Below are 13,373 nucleotides of genomic sequence, written 5' to 3'. Positions count from 1 at the left end.
AATATTGAACTCGAACAGGAAGGTATTTATTTATTTAAAAAAAAAAAAAATTATGTAAAGATACTTCTACATAAGTTAATCGTTCCGCAATACTCAACCAGTCAGATGTAGTTGTCACACCGTATGGCGTATTGATTTCCACCCAGTTACCCTAATACGATTTAATATAATATGGACAGGTCAGTATCGAGTAGCCCGAATGATGAACCGCGATCACACAATGTAGATTAAATTCGAATAGAGCTTTTCTAATATTCCTGTACTGTAATCTATCTGACAAACAATTCTAACGTCGCATTAGTCACGGAGAACATACCTGTGGCCGATTTGTATTGTTCTCGATTTCGGGGTACATAAAGATTGTCAGATAGGTTTTTCAATATCATCAGCAACTTTGTACTCGATTTCAGGGGCGCCATGTGTTCAAACTCGGATGCAAAATTTTCAAATTGTTTATGCAAAAAAAATTATCAAGAAAAAACAAGTGATAAAAAATATTTTTTTTTTCAAATAAAAAGGTATGACTAATTACGTTACTCAACCAAATTGAGAACTCCTCATTATAGCGTGAACCCAGTTTTAAGTTTTTTTAGATATATTTTAATGCGTTATTCTACCACTTTTGGTTATCTGCTCTCGTGATTTTGATCAGCCGTAAATTAACTAGAAACAACAAGACGAAACCTAGTGAATTGTTAGACTGCATACCTGTGACCATCATCTCAGTGTGCAGGCGATGAGTTAGGTAACGTTTTTGTGCTTCGATACTGAATGCTCGGTGGATACTCCCAAACAGACTTTTTCAGCTTGTTTCTTTTTCTTGTGATCCAGCGGCCGTAGTATAAATGATATGCAAAAAAATATTGAACTCGAACAGGAAGGTATTTATTTATTTAAAAAAAAAAAAAATTATGTAAAGATACTTCTACATAAGTTAATCGTTCCGCAATACTCAACCAGTCAGATGTAGTTGTCACACCGTATGGCGTATTGATTTCCACCCAGTTACCCTAATACGATTTAATATAATATGGACAGGTCAGTATCGAGTAGCCCGAATGATGAACCGCGATCACACAATGTAGATTAAATTCGAATAGAGCTTTTCTAATATTCCTGTACTGTAATCTATCTGACAAACAATTCTAACGTCGCATTAGTCACGGAGAACATACCTGTGGCCGATTTGTATTGTTCTCGATTTCGGGGTACATAAAGATTGTCAGATAGGTTTTTCAATATCATCAGCAACTTTGTACTCGATTTCAGGGGCGCCATGTGTTCAAACTCGGATGCAAAATTTTCAAATTGTTTATGCAAAAAAAATTATCAAGAAAAAACAAGTGATATAAAATATTTTTTTTTTCAAATAAAAAGGTATGACTAATTACGTTACTCAACCAAATTGAGAACTCCTCATTATAGCGTGAACCCAGTTTTAAGTTTTTTTAGATATATTTTAATGCGTTATTCTACCACTTTTGGTTATCTGCTCTCGTGATTTTGATCAGCCGTAAATTAACTAGAAACAACAAGACGAAACCTAGTGAATTGTTAGACTGCATACCTGTGACCATCATCTCAGTGTGCAGGCGATGAGTTAGGTAACGTTTTTGTGCTTCGATACTGAATGCTCGGTGGATACTCCCAAACAGACTTTTTCAGCTTGTTTCTTTTTCTTGTGATCCAGCGGCCGTAGTATAAATGATATGCAAAAAAATATTGAACTCGAACAGGAAGGTATTTATTTATTTAAAAAAAAAAAAAATTATGTAAAGATACTTCTACATAAGTTAATCGTTCCGCAATACTCAACCAGTCAGATGTAGTTGTCACACCGTATGGCGTATTGATTTCCACCCAGTTACCCTAATACGATTTAATATAATATGGACAGGTCAGTATCGAGTAGCCCGAATGATGAACCGCGATCACACAATGTAGATTAAATTCGAATAGAGCTTTTCTAATATTCCTGTACTGTAATCTATCTGACAAACAATTCTAACGTCGCATTAGTCACGGAGAACATACCTGTGGCCGATTTGTATTGTTCTCGATTTCGGGGTACATAAAGATTGTCAGATAGGTTTTTCAATATCATCAGCAACTTTGTACTCGATTTCAGGGGCGCCATGTGTTCAAACTCGGATGCAAAATTTTCAAATTGTTTATGCAAAAAAAATTATCAAGAAAAAACAAGTGATAAAAAATATTTTTTTTTTCAAATAAAAAGGTATGACTAATTACGTTACTCAACCAAATTGAGAACTCCTCATTATAGCGTGAACCCAGTTTTAAGTTTTTTTAGATATATTTTAATGCGTTATTCTACCACTTTTGGTTATCTGCTCTCGTGATTTTGATCAGCCGTAAATTAACTAGAAACAACAAGACGAAACCTAGTGAATTGTTAGACTGCATACCTGTGACCATCATCTCAGTGTGCAGGCGATGAGTTAGGTAACGTTTTTGTGCTTCGATACTGAATGCTCGGTGGATACTCCCAAACAGACTTTTTCAGCTTGTTTCTTTTTCTTGTGATCCAGCGGCCGTAGTATAAATGATATGCAAAAAAATATTGAACTCGAACAGGAAGGTATTTATTTATTTAAAAAAAAAAAAAATTATGTAAAGATACTTCTACATAAGTTAATCGTTCCGCAATACTCAACCAGTCAGATGTAGTTGTCACACCGTATGGCGTATTGATTTCCACCCAGTTACCCTAATACGATTTAATATAATATGGACAGGTCAGTATCGAGTAGCCCGAATGATGAACCGCGATCACACAATGTAGATTAAATTCGAATAGAGCTTTTCTAATATTCCTGTACTGTAATCTATCTGACAAACAATTCTAACGTCGCATTAGTCACGGAGAACATACCTGTGGCCGATTTGTATTGTTCTCGATTTCGGGGTACATAAAGATTGTCAGATAGGTTTTTCAATATCATCAGCAACTTTGTACTCGATTTCAGGGGCGCCATGTGTTCAAACTCGGATGCAAAATTTTCAAATTGTTTATGCAAAAAAAATTATCAAGAAAAAACAAGTGATAAAAAATATTTTTTTTTTCAAATAAAAAGGTATGACTAATTACGTTACTCAACCAAATTGAGAACTCCTCATTATAGCGTGAACCCAGTTTTAAGTTTTTTTAGATATATTTTAATGCGTTATTCTACCACTTTTGGTTATCTGCTCTCGTGATTTTGATCAGCCGTAAATTAACTAGAAACAACAAGACGAAACCTAGTGAATTGTTAGACTGCATACCTGTGACCATCATCTCAGTGTGCAGGCGATGAGTTAGGTAACGTTTTTGTGCTTCGATACTGAATGCTCGGTGGATACTCCCAAACAGACTTTTTCAGCTTGTTTCTTTTTCTTGTGATCCAGCGGCCGTAGTATAAATGATATGCAAAAAAATATTGAACTCGAACAGGAAGGTATTTATTTATTTAAAAAAAAAAAAAATTATGTAAAGATACTTCTACATAAGTTAATCGTTCCGCAATACTCAACCAGTCAGATGTAGTTGTCACACCGTATGGCGTATTGATTTCCACCCAGTTACCCTAATACGATTTAATATAATATGGACAGGTCAGTATCGAGTAGCCCGAATGATGAACCGCGATCACACAATGTAGATTAAATTCGAATAGAGCTTTTCTAATATTCCTGTACTGTAATCTATCTGACAAACAATTCTAACGTCGCATTAGTCACGGAGAACATACCTGTGGCCGATTTGTATTGTTCTCGATTTCGGGGTACATAAAGATTGTCAGATAGGTTTTTCAATATCATCAGCAACTTTGTACTCGATTTCAGGGGCGCCATGTGTTCAAACTCGGATGCAAAATTTTCAAATTGTTTATGCAAAAAAAATTATCAAGAAAAAACAAGTGATAAAAAATATTTTTTTTTTCAAATAAAAAGGTATGACTAATTACGTTACTCAACCAAATTGAGAACTCCTCATTATAGCGTGAACCCAGTTTTAAGTTTTTTTAGATATATTTTAATGCGTTATTCTACCACTTTTGGTTATCTGCTCTCGTGATTTTGATCAGCCGTAAATTAACTAGAAACAACAAGACGAAACCTAGTGAATTGTTAGACTGCATACCTGTGACCATCATCTCAGTGTGCAGGCGATGAGTTAGGTAACGTTTTTGTGCTTCGATACTGAATGCTCGGTGGATACTCCCAAACAGACTTTTTCAGCTTGTTTCTTTTTCTTGTGATCCAGCGGCCGTAGTATAAATGATATGCAAAAAAATATTGAACTCGAACAGGAAGGTATTTATTTATTTAAAAAAAAAAAAAATTATGTAAAGATACTTCTACATAAGTTAATCGTTCCGCAATACTCAACCAGTCAGATGTAGTTGTCACACCGTATGGCGTATTGATTTCCACCCAGTTACCCTAATACGATTTAATATAATATGGACAGGTCAGTATCGAGTAGCCCGAATGATGAACCGCGATCACACAATGTAGATTAAATTCGAATAGAGCTTTTCTAATATTCCTGTACTGTAATCTATCTGACAAACAATTCTAACGTCGCATTAGTCACGGAGAACATACCTGTGGCCGATTTGTATTGTTCTCGATTTCGGGGTACATAAAGATTGTCAGATAGGTTTTTCAATATCATCAGCAACTTTGTACTCGATTTCAGGGGCGCCATGTGTTCAAACTCGGATGCAAAATTTTCAAATTGTTTATGCAAAAAAAATTATCAAGAAAAAACAAGTGATAAAAAATATTTTTTTTTTCAAATAAAAAGGTATGACTAATTACGTTACTCAACCAAATTGAGAACTCCTCATTATAGCGTGAACCCAGTTTTAAGTTTTTTTAGATATATTTTAATGCGTTATTCTACCACTTTTGGTTATCTGCTCTCGTGATTTTGATCAGCCGTAAATTAACTAGAAACAACAAGACGAAACCTAGTGAATTGTTAGACTGCATACCTGTGACCATCATCTCAGTGTGCAGGCGATGAGTTAGGTAACGTTTTTGTGCTTCGATACTGAATGCTCGGTGGATACTCCCAAACAGACTTTTTCAGCTTGTTTCTTTTTCTTGTGATCCAGCGGCCGTAGTATAAATGATATGCAAAAAAATATTGAACTCGAACAGGAAGGTATTTATTTATTTAAAAAAAAAAAAAATTATGTAAAGATACTTCTACATAAGTTAATCGTTCCGCAATACTCAACCAGTCAGATGTAGTTGTCACACCGTATGGCGTATTGATTTCCACCCAGTTACCCTAATACGATTTAATATAATATGGACAGGTCAGTATCGAGTAGCCCGAATGATGAACCGCGATCACACAATGTAGATTAAATTCGAATAGAGCTTTTCTAATATTCCTGTACTGTAATCTATCTGACAAACAATTCTAACGTCGCATTAGTCACGGAGAACATACCTGTGGCCGATTTGTATTGTTCTCGATTTCGGGGTACATAAAGATTGTCAGATAGGTTTTTCAATATCATCAGCAACTTTGTACTCGATTTCAGGGGCGCCATGTGTTCAAACTCGGATGCAAAATTTTCAAATTGTTTATGCAAAAAAAATTATCAAGAAAAAACAAGTGATAAAAAATATTTTTTTTTTCAAATAAAAAGGTATGACTAATTACGTTACTCAACCAAATTGAGAACTCCTCATTATAGCGTGAACCCAGTTTTAAGTTTTTTTAGATATATTTTAATGCGTTATTCTACCACTTTTGGTTATCTGCTCTCGTGATTTTGATCAGCCGTAAATTAACTAGAAACAACAAGACGAAACCTAGTGAATTGTTAGACTGCATACCTGTGACCATCATCTCAGTGTGCAGGCGATGAGTTAGGTAACGTTTTTGTGCTTCGATACTGAATGCTCGGTGGATACTCCCAAACAGACTTTTTCAGCTTGTTTCTTTTTCTTGTGATCCAGCGGCCGTAGTATAAATGATATGCAAAAAAATATTGAACTCGAACAGGAAGGTATTTATTTATTTAAAAAAAAAAAAAATTATGTAAAGATACTTCTACATAAGTTAATCGTTCCGCAATACTCAACCAGTCAGATGTAGTTGTCACACCGTATGGCGTATTGATTTCCACCCAGTTACCCTAATACGATTTAATATAATATGGACAGGTCAGTATCGAGTAGCCCGAATGATGAACCGCGATCACACAATGTAGATTAAATTCGAATAGAGCTTTTCTAATATTCCTGTACTGTAATCTATCTGACAAACAATTCTAACGTCGCATTAGTCACGGAGAACATACCTGTGGCCGATTTGTATTGTTCTCGATTTCGGGGTACATAAAGATTGTCAGATAGGTTTTTCAATATCATCAGCAACTTTGTACTCGATTTCAGGGGCGCCATGTGTTCAAACTCGGATGCAAAATTTTCAAATTGTTTATGCAAAAAAAATTATCAAGAAAAAACAAGTGATAAAAAATATTTTTTTTTTCAAATAAAAAGGTATGACTAATTACGTTACTCAACCAAATTGAGAACTCCTCATTATAGCGTGAACCCAGTTTTAAGTTTTTTTAGATATATTTTAATGCGTTATTCTACCACTTTTGGTTATCTGCTCTCGTGATTTTGATCAGCCGTAAATTAACTAGAAACAACAAGACGAAACCTAGTGAATTGTTAGACTGCATACCTGTGACCATCATCTCAGTGTGCAGGCGATGAGTTAGGTAACGTTTTTGTGCTTCGATACTGAATGCTCGGTGGATACTCCCAAACAGACTTTTTCAGCTTGTTTCTTTTTCTTGTGATCCAGCGGCCGTAGTATAAATGATATGCAAAAAAATATTGAACTCGAACAGGAAGGTATTTATTTATTTAAAAAAAAAAAAAATTATGTAAAGATACTTCTACATAAGTTAATCGTTCCGCAATACTCAACCAGTCAGATGTAGTTGTCACACCGTATGGCGTATTGATTTCCACCCAGTTACCCTAATACGATTTAATATAATATGGACAGGTCAGTATCGAGTAGCCCGAATGATGAACCGCGATCACACAATGTAGATTAAATTCGAATAGAGCTTTTCTAATATTCCTGTACTGTAATCTATCTGACAAACAATTCTAACGTCGCATTAGTCACGGAGAACATACCTGTGGCCGATTTGTATTGTTCTCGATTTCGGGGTACATAAAGATTGTCAGATAGGTTTTTCAATATCATCAGCAACTTTGTACTCGATTTCAGGGGCGCCATGTGTTCAAACTCGGATGCAAAATTTTCAAATTGTTTATGCAAAAAAAATTATCAAGAAAAAACAAGTGATAAAAAATATTTTTTTTTTCAAATAAAAAGGTATGACTAATTACGTTACTCAACCAAATTGAGAACTCCTCATTATAGCGTGAACCCAGTTTTAAGTTTTTTTAGATATATTTTAATGCGTTATTCTACCACTTTTGGTTATCTGCTCTCGTGATTTTGATCAGCCGTAAATTAACTAGAAACAACAAGACGAAACCTAGTGAATTGTTAGACTGCATACCTGTGACCATCATCTCAGTGTGCAGGCGATGAGTTAGGTAACGTTTTTGTGCTTCGATACTGAATGCTCGGTGGATACTCCCAAACAGACTTTTTCAGCTTGTTTCTTTTTCTTGTGATCCAGCGGCCGTAGTATAAATGATATGCAAAAAAATATTGAACTCGAACAGGAAGGTATTTATTTATTTAAAAAAAAAAAAAATTATGTAAAGATACTTCTACATAAGTTAATCGTTCCGCAATACTCAACCAGTCAGATGTAGTTGTCACACCGTATGGCGTATTGATTTCCACCCAGTTACCCTAATACGATTTAATATAATATGGACAGGTCAGTATCGAGTAGCCCGAATGATGAACCGCGATCACACAATGTAGATTAAATTCGAATAGAGCTTTTCTAATATTCCTGTACTGTAATCTATCTGACAAACAATTCTAACGTCGCATTAGTCACGGAGAACATACCTGTGGCCGATTTGTATTGTTCTCGATTTCGGGGTACATAAAGATTGTCAGATAGGTTTTTCAATATCATCAGCAACTTTGTACTCGATTTCAGGGGCGCCATGTGTTCAAACTCGGATGCAAAATTTTCAAATTGTTTATGCAAAAAAAATTATCAAGAAAAAACAAGTGATAAAAAATATTTTTTTTTTCAAATAAAAAGGTATGACTAATTACGTTACTCAACCAAATTGAGAACTCCTCATTATAGCGTGAACCCAGTTTTAAGTTTTTTTAGATATATTTTAATGCGTTATTCTACCACTTTTGGTTATCTGCTCTCGTGATTTTGATCAGCCGTAAATTAACTAGAAACAACAAGACGAAACCTAGTGAATTGTTAGACTGCATACCTGTGACCATCATCTCAGTGTGCAGGCGATGAGTTAGGTAACGTTTTTGTGCTTCGATACTGAATGCTCGGTGGATACTCCCAAACAGACTTTTTCAGCTTGTTTCTTTTTCTTGTGATCCAGCGGCCGTAGTATAAATGATATGCAAAAAAATATTGAACTCGAACAGGAAGGTATTTATTTATTTAAAAAAAAAAAAAATTATGTAAAGATACTTCTACATAAGTTAATCGTTCCGCAATACTCAACCAGTCAGATGTAGTTGTCACACCGTATGGCGTATTGATTTCCACCCAGTTACCCTAATACGATTTAATATAATATGGACAGGTCAGTATCGAGTAGCCCGAATGATGAACCGCGATCACACAATGTAGATTAAATTCGAATAGAGCTTTTCTAATATTCCTGTACTGTAATCTATCTGACAAACAATTCTAACGTCGCATTAGTCACGGAGAACATACCTGTGGCCGATTTGTATTGTTCTCGATTTCGGGGTACATAAAGATTGTCAGATAGGTTTTTCAATATCATCAGCAACTTTGTACTCGATTTCAGGGGCGCCATGTGTTCAAACTCGGATGCAAAATTTTCAAATTGTTTATGCAAAAAAAATTATCAAGAAAAAACAAGTGATAAAAAATATTTTTTTTTTCAAATAAAAAGGTATGACTAATTACGTTACTCAACCAAATTGAGAACTCCTCATTATAGCGTGAACCCAGTTTTAAGTTTTTTTAGATATATTTTAATGCGTTATTCTACCACTTTTGGTTATCTGCTCTCGTGATTTTGATCAGCCGTAAATTAACTAGAAACAACAAGACGAAACCTAGTGAATTGTTAGACTGCATACCTGTGACCATCATCTCAGTGTGCAGGCGATGAGTTAGGTAACGTTTTTGTGCTTCGATACTGAATGCTCGGTGGATACTCCCAAACAGACTTTTTCAGCTTGTTTCTTTTTCTTGTGATCCAGCGGCCGTAGTATAAATGATATGCAAAAAAATATTGAACTCGAACAGGAAGGTATTTATTTATTTAAAAAAAAAAAAAATTATGTAAAGATACTTCTACATAAGTTAATCGTTCCGCAATACTCAACCAGTCAGATGTAGTTGTCACACCGTATGGCGTATTGATTTCCACCCAGTTACCCTAATACGATTTAATATAATATGGACAGGTCAGTATCGAGTAGCCCGAATGATGAACCGCGATCACACAATGTAGATTAAATTCGAATAGAGCTTTTCTAATATTCCTGTACTGTAATCTATCTGACAAACAATTCTAACGTCGCATTAGTCACGGAGAACATACCTGTGGCCGATTTGTATTGTTCTCGATTTCGGGGTACATAAAGATTGTCAGATAGGTTTTTCAATATCATCAGCAACTTTGTACTCGATTTCAGGGGCGCCATGTGTTCAAACTCGGATGCAAAATTTTCAAATTGTTTATGCAAAAAAAATTATCAAGAAAAAACAAGTGATAAAAAATATTTTTTTTTTCAAATAAAAAGGTATGACTAATTACGTTACTCAACCAAATTGAGAACTCCTCATTATAGCGTGAACCCAGTTTTAAGTTTTTTTAGATATATTTTAATGCGTTATTCTACCACTTTTGGTTATCTGCTCTCGTGATTTTGATCAGCCGTAAATTAACTAGAAACAACAAGACGAAACCTAGTGAATTGTTAGACTGCATACCTGTGACCATCATCTCAGTGTGCAGGCGATGAGTTAGGTAACGTTTTTGTGCTTCGATACTGAATGCTCGGTGGATACTCCCAAACAGACTTTTTCAGCTTGTTTCTTTTTCTTGTGATCCAGCGGCCGTAGTATAAATGATATGCAAAAAAATATTGAACTCGAACAGGAAGGTATTTATTTATTTAAAAAAAAAAAAAATTATGTAAAGATACTTCTACATAAGTTAATCGTTCCGCAATACTCAACCAGTCAGATGTAGTTGTCACACCGTATGGCGTATTGATTTCCACCCAGTTACCCTAATACGATTTAATATAATATGGACAGGTCAGTATCGAGTAGCCCGAATGATGAACCGCGATCACACAATGTAGATTAAATTCGAATAGAGCTTTTCTAATATTCCTGTACTGTAATCTATCTGACAAACAATTCTAACGTCGCATTAGTCACGGAGAACATACCTGTGGCCGATTTGTATTGTTCTCGATTTCGGGGTACATAAAGATTGTCAGATAGGTTTTTCAATATCATCAGCAACTTTGTACTCGATTTCAGGGGCGCCATGTGTTCAAACTCGGATGCAAAATTTTCAAATTGTTTATGCAAAAAAAATTATCAAGAAAAAACAAGTGATAAAAAATATTTTTTTTTTCAAATAAAAAGGTATGACTAATTACGTTACTCAACCAAATTGAGAACTCCTCATTATAGCGTGAACCCAGTTTTAAGTTTTTTTAGATATATTTTAATGCGTTATTCTACCACTTTTGGTTATCTGCTCTCGTGATTTTGATCAGCCGTAAATTAACTAGAAACAACAAGACGAAACCTAGTGAATTGTTAGACTGCATACCTGTGACCATCATCTCAGTGTGCAGGCGATGAGTTAGGTAACGTTTTTGTGCTTCGATACTGAATGCTCGGTGGATACTCCCAAACAGACTTTTTCAGCTTGTTTCTTTTTCTTGTGATCCAGCGGCCGTAGTATAAATGATATGCAAAAAAATATTGAACTCGAACAGGAAGGTATTTATTTATTTAAAAAAAAAAAAAATTATGTAAAGATACTTCTACATAAGTTAATCGTTCCGCAATACTCAACCAGTCAGATGTAGTTGTCACACCGTATGGCGTATTGATTTCCACCCAGTTACCCTAATACGATTTAATATAATATGGACAGGTCAGTATCGAGTAGCCCGAATGATGAACCGCGATCACACAATGTAGATTAAATTCGAATAGAGCTTTTCTAATATTCCTGTACTGTAATCTATCTGACAAACAATTCTAACGTCGCATTAGTCACGGAGAACATACCTGTGGCCGATTTGTATTGTTCTCGATTTCGGGGTACATAAAGATTGTCAGATAGGTTTTTCAATATCATCAGCAACTTTGTACTCGATTTCAGGGGCGCCATGTGTTCAAACTCGGATGCAAAATTTTCAAATTGTTTATGCAAAAAAAATTATCAAGAAAAAACAAGTGATAAAAAATATTTTTTTTTTCAAATAAAAAGGTATGACTAATTACGTTACTCAACCAAATTGAGAACTCCTCATTATAGCGTGAACCCAGTTTTAAGTTTTTTTAGATATATTTTAATGCGTTATTCTACCACTTTTGGTTATCTGCTCTCGTGATTTTGATCAGCCGTAAATTAACTAGAAACAACAAGACGAAACCTAGTGAATTGTTAGACTGCATACCTGTGACCATCATCTCAGTGTGCAGGCGATGAGTTAGGTAACGTTTTTGTGCTTCGATACTGAATGCTCGGTGGATACTCCCAAACAGACTTTTTCAGCTTGTTTCTTTTTCTTGTGATCCAGCGGCCGTAGTATAAATGATATGCAAAAAAATATTGAACTCGAACAGGAAGGTATTTATTTATTTAAAAAAAAAAAAAATTATGTAAAGATACTTCTACATAAGTTAATCGTTCCGCAATACTCAACCAGTCAGATGTAGTTGTCACACCGTATGGCGTATTGATTTCCACCCAGTTACCCTAATACGATTTAATATAATATGGACAGGTCAGTATCGAGTAGCCCGAATGATGAACCGCGATCACACAATGTAGATTAAATTCGAATAGAGCTTTTCTAATATTCCTGTACTGTAATCTATCTGACAAACAATTCTAACGTCGCATTAGTCACGGAGAACATACCTGTGGCCGATTTGTATTGTTCTCGATTTCGGGGTACATAAAGATTGTCAGATAGGTTTTTCAATATCATCAGCAACTTTGTACTCGATTTCAGGGGCGCCATGTGTTCAAACTCGGATGCAAAATTTTCAAATTGTTTATGCAAAAAAAATTATCAAGAAAAAACAAGTGATAAAAAATATTTTTTTTTTCAAATAAAAAGGTATGACTAATTACGTTACTCAACCAAATTGAGAACTCCTCATTATAGCGTGAACCCAGTTTTAAGTTTTTTTAGATATATTTTAATGCGTTATTCTACCACTTTTGGTTATCTGCTCTCGTGATTTTGATCAGCCGTAAATTAACTAGAAACAACAAGACGAAACCTAGTGAATTGTTAGACTGCATACCTGTGACCATCATCTCAGTGTGCAGGCGATGAGTTAGGTAACGTTTTTGTGCTTCGATACTGAATGCTCGGTGGATACTCCCAAACAGACTTTTTCAGCTTGTTTCTTTTTCTTGTGATCCAGCGGCCGTAGTATAAATGATATGCAAAAAAATATTGAACTCGAACAGGAAGGTATTTATTTATTTAAAAAAAAAAAAAATTATGTAAAGATACTTCTACATAAGTTAATCGTTCCGCAATACTCAACCAGTCAGATGTAGTTGTCACACCGTATGGCGTATTGATTTCCACCCAGTTACCCTAATACGATTTAATATAATATGGACAGGTCAGTATCGAGTAGCCCGAATGATGAACCGCGATCACACAATGTAGATTAAATTCGAATAGAGCTTTTCTAATATTCCTGTACTGTAATCTATCTGACAAACAATTCTAACGTCGCATTAGTCACGGAGAACATACCTGTGGCCGATTTGTATTGTTCTCGATTTCGGGGTACATAAAGATTGTCAGATAGGTTTTTCAATATCATCAGCAACTTTGTACTCGATTTCAGGGGCGCCATGTGTTCAAACTCGGATGCAAAATTTTCAAATTGTTTATGCAAAAAAAATTATCAAGAAAAAACAAGTGA

General features: G+C 34.9%; 1 long non-coding RNA gene across 4 annotated transcripts in view; it reads right to left on the bottom strand.

Moving 5' to 3' along the window:
- Nucleotides 1–13,373, bottom strand: part of LOC126837093 (uncharacterized) — a 34,939-nt gene extending 21,566 nt beyond the window's left edge. For all 4 annotated transcript variants that reach the window (XR_007685446.1, XR_007685447.1, XR_007685448.1 and 1 more), the window contains exon 1: nt 1–13,373. This exon is cut by the window's left edge. This is a non-coding gene — a long non-coding RNA (uncharacterized LOC126837093).

The sequence above is a fragment of the Adelges cooleyi genome, unplaced genomic scaffold, assembly GCF_023614345.1.
Source record: "Adelges cooleyi isolate 19-005CV unplaced genomic scaffold, UGA_ACOO_1.1 ACOO_flye_CR_arks_rails_tigmint_CR_PRNA_247, whole genome shotgun sequence".
In the NCBI taxonomy this organism is placed as follows: Eukaryota; Metazoa; Arthropoda; class Insecta; order Hemiptera; family Adelgidae; genus Adelges; species Adelges cooleyi.
Note: the sequence above shows the minus strand (reverse complement) of the source record. Positions and strands in the feature narration are given on the sequence as shown.